This window comes from Podarcis gaigeae (genome assembly GCF_964106915.1).
Source record: "Podarcis gaigeae genome assembly, chromosome: 5".
Classification (NCBI taxonomy): domain Eukaryota; kingdom Metazoa; phylum Chordata; class Lepidosauria; order Squamata; family Lacertidae; genus Podarcis; species Podarcis gaigeae.
In genome coordinates this window covers 52746951-52752950 of record NC_139681.1, presented here as the reverse complement: position 1 = coordinate 52752950, position 6000 = coordinate 52746951, and positions in this window count along the sequence as shown.

Below are 6000 nucleotides of genomic sequence, written 5' to 3'. Positions count from 1 at the left end.
CTGCTGTTTTTTTATTCTGAAATAGACTGATATTCTCAAAGAGGCAGTGGCCATTTTGTAAAACTGGCAGCTGAAGAGAACTCTGAACTTTGGCTCTACCCAAACAGTAAACAAAGTTTTAAAAATATGTTTGGCATCAAGGCTCAGTTTCTGTCAACTGACACCTCATTTTTCCATCTCCCAAACCAAATCAATAGCACAAGGTTTCTAACTGCTGCCACCAAACCAATAATATAGCTCTGGTAGTGAGAAATACTTGCTGCTTCCTGGAAACTCTTTTGCATTCATTGTTACAGAACGCCAGTAACCTACATGTTAGCAATTCTAACCACAAATTTCAAAATGCCATTGATGCTTATAAAAGTTGATTGTTCTACATTCACCTTCTCAGGAGTCCACAAGTACACACTGCTACAGCCACAGTGGTGGAAGCTGGTGTTTCCAAAATTGTTACTCCAGGAAAAAAAAGACATGAGGGGCACCTGTTGACCAATCAGCAGCCACCCAATGTCCCAATAACTAGGTTCCAACCAACACTCTGACACCTCCAAACAGCTGAGATGCCACCAGGGTACCTTGCTAAGCTTTTCAGCCCTTGGTTCTACCCACCCAAAGCTCCTCCTGACTGCTTCAGGGGCGGAGGAAGGGGGTGCGGTGAGGGCAAGCCGCCCCGGGTGTCACCACTGAGGGGGGGAGTGACAAATGTCAGGTGGGACTCACTGCAGGGCCTGCAGCACGCCTGAGCCACATGTCTCTTTTGGGAGTGATACGTTGGCTTGGGCACCCACAGGCTCCACACCATCCCAAACGATCCGCTCCCCGCCTCCCCCTCAGCTGTAGGGCGGCTGAGTAGGAGGAGGCAGACAGACTCCTCGGAGGCCCCATGGAGCGTTCTGCTCTGACTCGTCCCACTCGCCGCCCCAGGCACATGATCGGCTTGCTCCACTGCTGGACTGCTTGACTCACATTCTGCCAATAATAATAATAATAATAATAATAATAATAATAATAATAATATTTATACCCCGTCCATCTGGCTGGGTTTTCCCAGCCACTCTGGACAGCTCCCAACAGAATATTAAAAATACGATAACACATCAAACATTAAAAACTTGCCTAAACAGGGCTGCCTTCAGATGTTTTCTAAAAGTCAGATAGTTGTTTATTTCCTTGACAACTGATGGGAGGGCGTTCCAAAGGATGGACGCCACCACTGAGAAGACCCTCTGCCTGGTTCCCTGTAACCTCACTCACAGTGAGGGAACCGTCAGAAGGCCCTCGGAGCTGGACCTCAATGTCCAGGCTGAACGATGGGGGTGGAGGACCAGGACAATGGCACACTGCGGGGGGTGGGCGGGGGGGAGTTAAATCAAAAACCCCTCTAAAAATTCCATTAGTACCAAATGGTAGGGAGAGTTAGGTATTGTATACCTCTCTTATATGCATTTTTTACTTCTCCAACAAGGCTAGTAGCAGTGGGCGCATCTTTGTTTGTTGGCGTAGGGAGGTTGTATTATAGGTTTCTTTTGAAAGAGATGGATCTCCTGAGTCACATTGTGTGTATTGTGGCCTTGTGTGCCAAGGCATACAGTCCCCAAGCCCATTCCTGCTCCCACAATTGCAGGGGTTAGACTAGATGACTCTTTAGGTCACCTTCCAACTCTACCATTATTCTAATTTGCTGCTGGAGTACATGCAGGAGGAGACCATACGTGAGCCACGCAGGAGCTTCCTGCAGCCAATCAGAAGCCATGCTTTGGTTTCTGAACGTTTTGGAAGTCAAACAGACTTCCAGAACGGATTCCGTTCGACTTCCAAGGTACAACTGTACAATAGGATTTGATAGGATTTGAACCTCAACTCTTAAGCTCCCCAAATTTTGGTCTTCAATTATTTTTTCCCACACACACACAAAACCCCATTCCCCCCCTTGTATCCTCTACCCGATCTATGGGGCCCAACCTTTTCTTCTCTCTGCCTTGCCTTCAGTGAGCCCTTTCGGCATTGGCCAAAGGACAGCTACTCATGGAACACTCAATGGGGCAGGCAGAGAAAATCTCTGTGGACCCTTTCCATGCATGCTCTGACCTGCTCTGGATGTGATTGCCAGCAAAAAAATCAACACGTTGATTTATATTGTGGGTTTTGCAATGGTTTTTAGGGAGGGGAGTGTCAGACTTTAAAGAATTTGAGAAGGCGTCAGGGGTCTCTGATTGGATGCCTGATTGCAGTATTGCCAAGATCAATAAAGACAATAACAGACAGAAAAAAAGAAAATACAGAATAAGGCAAAAGTATCACCTGTGAGATAACCAAGGGCTAGGATGGGGGGCAAATATACCGCCTTTATCTCCTCATGTGCTCATACTGCCTTTATAAATGAGAGACTGGTTGTGTATGTTCTTGCAATGCCACCTAGTGGACACAATTAAAATTAAGCCAATATTGTCTCAATATTGTGTATTAATGAATACACGTACACACACAAAACCACTATCTTGTGGCATCTGAAACGACTAACAGGTTACTTGTGACACCAGGAGCTTCTCCGCAGCACATTTCTTTCGCCATCCCTCCACCACTCCCATGTAGTCCCATCTGAATGGTGTTGCTTAGCTTATTTTTCAGTAGCTGCTTTGTTAACAGTTTTTATAGACTGTACTTGGTTCACTGATGATTTTTAAATTGTTCCATATGATTTATGCTGTGTTTTTGATGTTCTGCCATGTTATTGTTGCTTCCTGTTTGCAAGCCGCTTTGGGATTTATTTGAATGAAAAACAGCATGAAAATATAATAAATCACAGAATCATAGAATCCTTAATCTTCCCACTTTTCACCTTCACAACCCTATTTCCGAAGCCACCTCTCTCTTCTGTTCTGTAGCCCTGCTTTGCCCTTCCCCCTTGTCACCTTCACCCCATGCTCATCCCTCCTCCTTTCCCCCTCTTTTTTTTGCACCTCCCCTTGTACCCAAGGCTTTCCCATGGCCCCGCACAGCCCTCAAGCTGCCAGCTAAATGTGTCACTGGGATTTGGCAAGGAGCCATGAGGTTCTGGAAGGTTCTAGAGCCTTCCCACCTCCTTCCCAAAGCTGAGAAAGTGCTACCCAGGCTAACTCTCATGCCTCCTTTCCAAAGCTCAGCATTCCACCTACCTGGCTCTGCAAGGGCGGCGGGGGGGGGGGGGAATGTTGCTGAGGGCCACCCAAAAAAGGCATTGAGGGTCAAAAATTAAGATAATAATAATTTATTATTTATACTCCATCCATCTGGCTGGGTTTCCCCAGCCACTCTGGGCAGCTCCCAACAGAATATTAGAAACACGATAACACATCAAATATTAAAAACATCCCTAAACAGGGCTGCCTTCAGATGTCTTCTAAAAGTCAGATAGTTGTTTATTTCCTTGACATCTGATGGTAGTGGCGGGTGCCACTACCAAGTAGGCCCTCTGCCTGGTTCCCTATAACCTTAGTTCTCACAGTGAGGGAACTGCCAGAAGGCCCTCGGTGCTGGACCTCAGTGTCTGGGCAGAGCAATGGGGGTGGAGACACTCCTTCAGGTATACTGGGCCGAGACTGCTTAGGGCTTTAAAGGTCAGCACCTACCCTTTGAATTTTGCTCGGAATCGTATTGAGAGACAACGTAGGTCTTTCAGGACCGGTGTTACATGTGATCTTTGGGCTGTGTGCTGGACCATCTTCTTGATAAATTGTACATTACTTACAAAGGGTTGCATTTGACTAACTTTTACTCAAAGTAAACCCAAAGTAGAATAGGAGATGGAACAGGAGAGAAGCTTGATGACTTAGGCATTGCTTGCAGCCTCTAACATGGAGACTCCCTATCAATGTACTGACGTGAGGTTTTGGGAGCAGACCTGCAGGAGAATTCAATTGAGCAAAGCATTTGCTGCTGCCTCCTAATGGACCATTTCCCTGAACACAATCTTTGATGTACTTAACCTAGCAATGTGATCCGATCCGGTGAGCATTGGCATGATACGGTTACATGTTTGACAACCTGAACAATACATTTTCTTTTTATATGCTTTGTGCAATGCTGTTGATGGTGACAAGAACAAAACAGTAAGACACAGCAGGGCTTGCCCAGTTGTCCAGTTAAAGTCTGTTGCCTTTTGCATAAAATACGTAAAATGTTTCTGTATGCTCTTACCATTAAAAAAGAGGGAGCCAGAAATCACCTCTTGGGAACCATTAGACAATTCGAATGTATCAGAGTGAGTCATTTTCTGGCTTAGCAGGAATTTTCAGTAGCTCTCACCCTTCGAGGATGGAACTTAATGATGAAATCAACGGCGGAATTTCAATCAGATTTCTTAATAAAGCAAAGCAAGGAGGTGTTAATAAAAGAGCAGGGGATCTTGCAGTGCATTGCTGCGACTAATCTTTAAATCACTAGAAGTGATGGACAAATTACTCTTAACTCCTCCGCTAGCATTTATCTTTTGCTCTGAAATATTAATGGCCAGTTTGTGTTTAATTCAGTTACTATAGCAGATGAACTACCTGAGCCAATATATGAAAAGATCACAAATCACTTTCCCTGTCCCCTGGTTGAATCTCTGCCTTGGCAATGAGGATAGTCAACCTCACATTGCTACCATCACTTAAAGGATGTCCTTGCTGATCAGAAGGTCGGCGGTTCAAATCCACACAATGGGGTGGGCTCCCATTGCTCTGTCCCAGCTCCTGCCAACCTAGCAGTTCGAAAGCACACCAGTGTGAGTAGATAAATGGGTACCGCTGCAGTGGAAGGTAAACAGCATTTCCATGCACTCTGGTTTCTGTCATGGTGTTCCTTTAGTCATGCTTGCCACATGACCCGGAAAGTTGTCTGTGGACAAACGCCAGCTCCCTTGGCCTGAAAGCAAGATGAGCGCTGCAAACCCATAGTCGTCTTTGAAGGGACTTAACCATCCAGGGGTCCTTTACCTTTACCTTTACCTACCTACTTGTCAAATGACTAAACAATGTAAATTCACATTACATAAGCACCCTGGTACTTTATTTTCAAATAATCACGTGAGATGTTTTCAAAAGTGAGCACCATTTAATTTGTGCTGAAATTGGCACTTTCAAATTGATAGCATTTTTCAAGACATTTGAATCCTTTGCATGAGGGAGTCAGCAGCCGGGGGAGGTGTTACTTAGGGTATCTTCACATTGCTGGTTACTCCGCATCCATTGTGGTCACACTGCTAGTTTTTGAAACCCCGTTCCCAAGAGGTTGGCTGCAATCCATACTTATCCTGTAGTCGGACACATTCTTCCCACTAGAAAACTGGGTGTGAAGTTAACACCTCCATGAACAGGAGTTCTGGAGGGTGAGAGATTTCAGGGATGGGGAAACCCAAAAGGTCATGTGCCTCAGGTGAAGTCATCTCTATCCCCCCTCTGATGTGAACACCAGCTTGAAACACAGCGAAGGGAGATGGCCTCACTGCGGTTTAAGCTGCTCACGTGAACATGCCCCTTATTTTGCTTTTTCCCATGGCTTCTCCCCTCAAATTGCCCCTGGGATGGTTCTGTATCAAAAGCAAGGATTGAACTGTCATTCTCTGTAGGGATGGAGGGGGAATTAAGAGGCAGTTTTGTTCAGAGATAAGGATATGCTCTTTTACACTGTTTCTGCACTTTAGATATTCTGATTCTCATTCTCCCCTCCCATGTTTTTCAGGAGGTTGCTGTTATTAAATATGTATTATGTTTTATTGTTGCACTCAGGACAAGTAGGTAATAACTTATCTTACATTATGAGGGGTTGTGGAGTTTATTGCTGGGGTGATGGTGTGTACAATTTGACGCTGCTGCTTAAAATATGTTCATTATGTTTTCCTTGTGTATTATGTACTCTTATGTATTATTTATCACTATGCATCGCTTATTATTATGCATTGTATTTACATAACTGTTATTAACTTTTTGTATTGCATGGGCATTGCATTATGTATGGGCATATATTGTTTATTATGTTCTA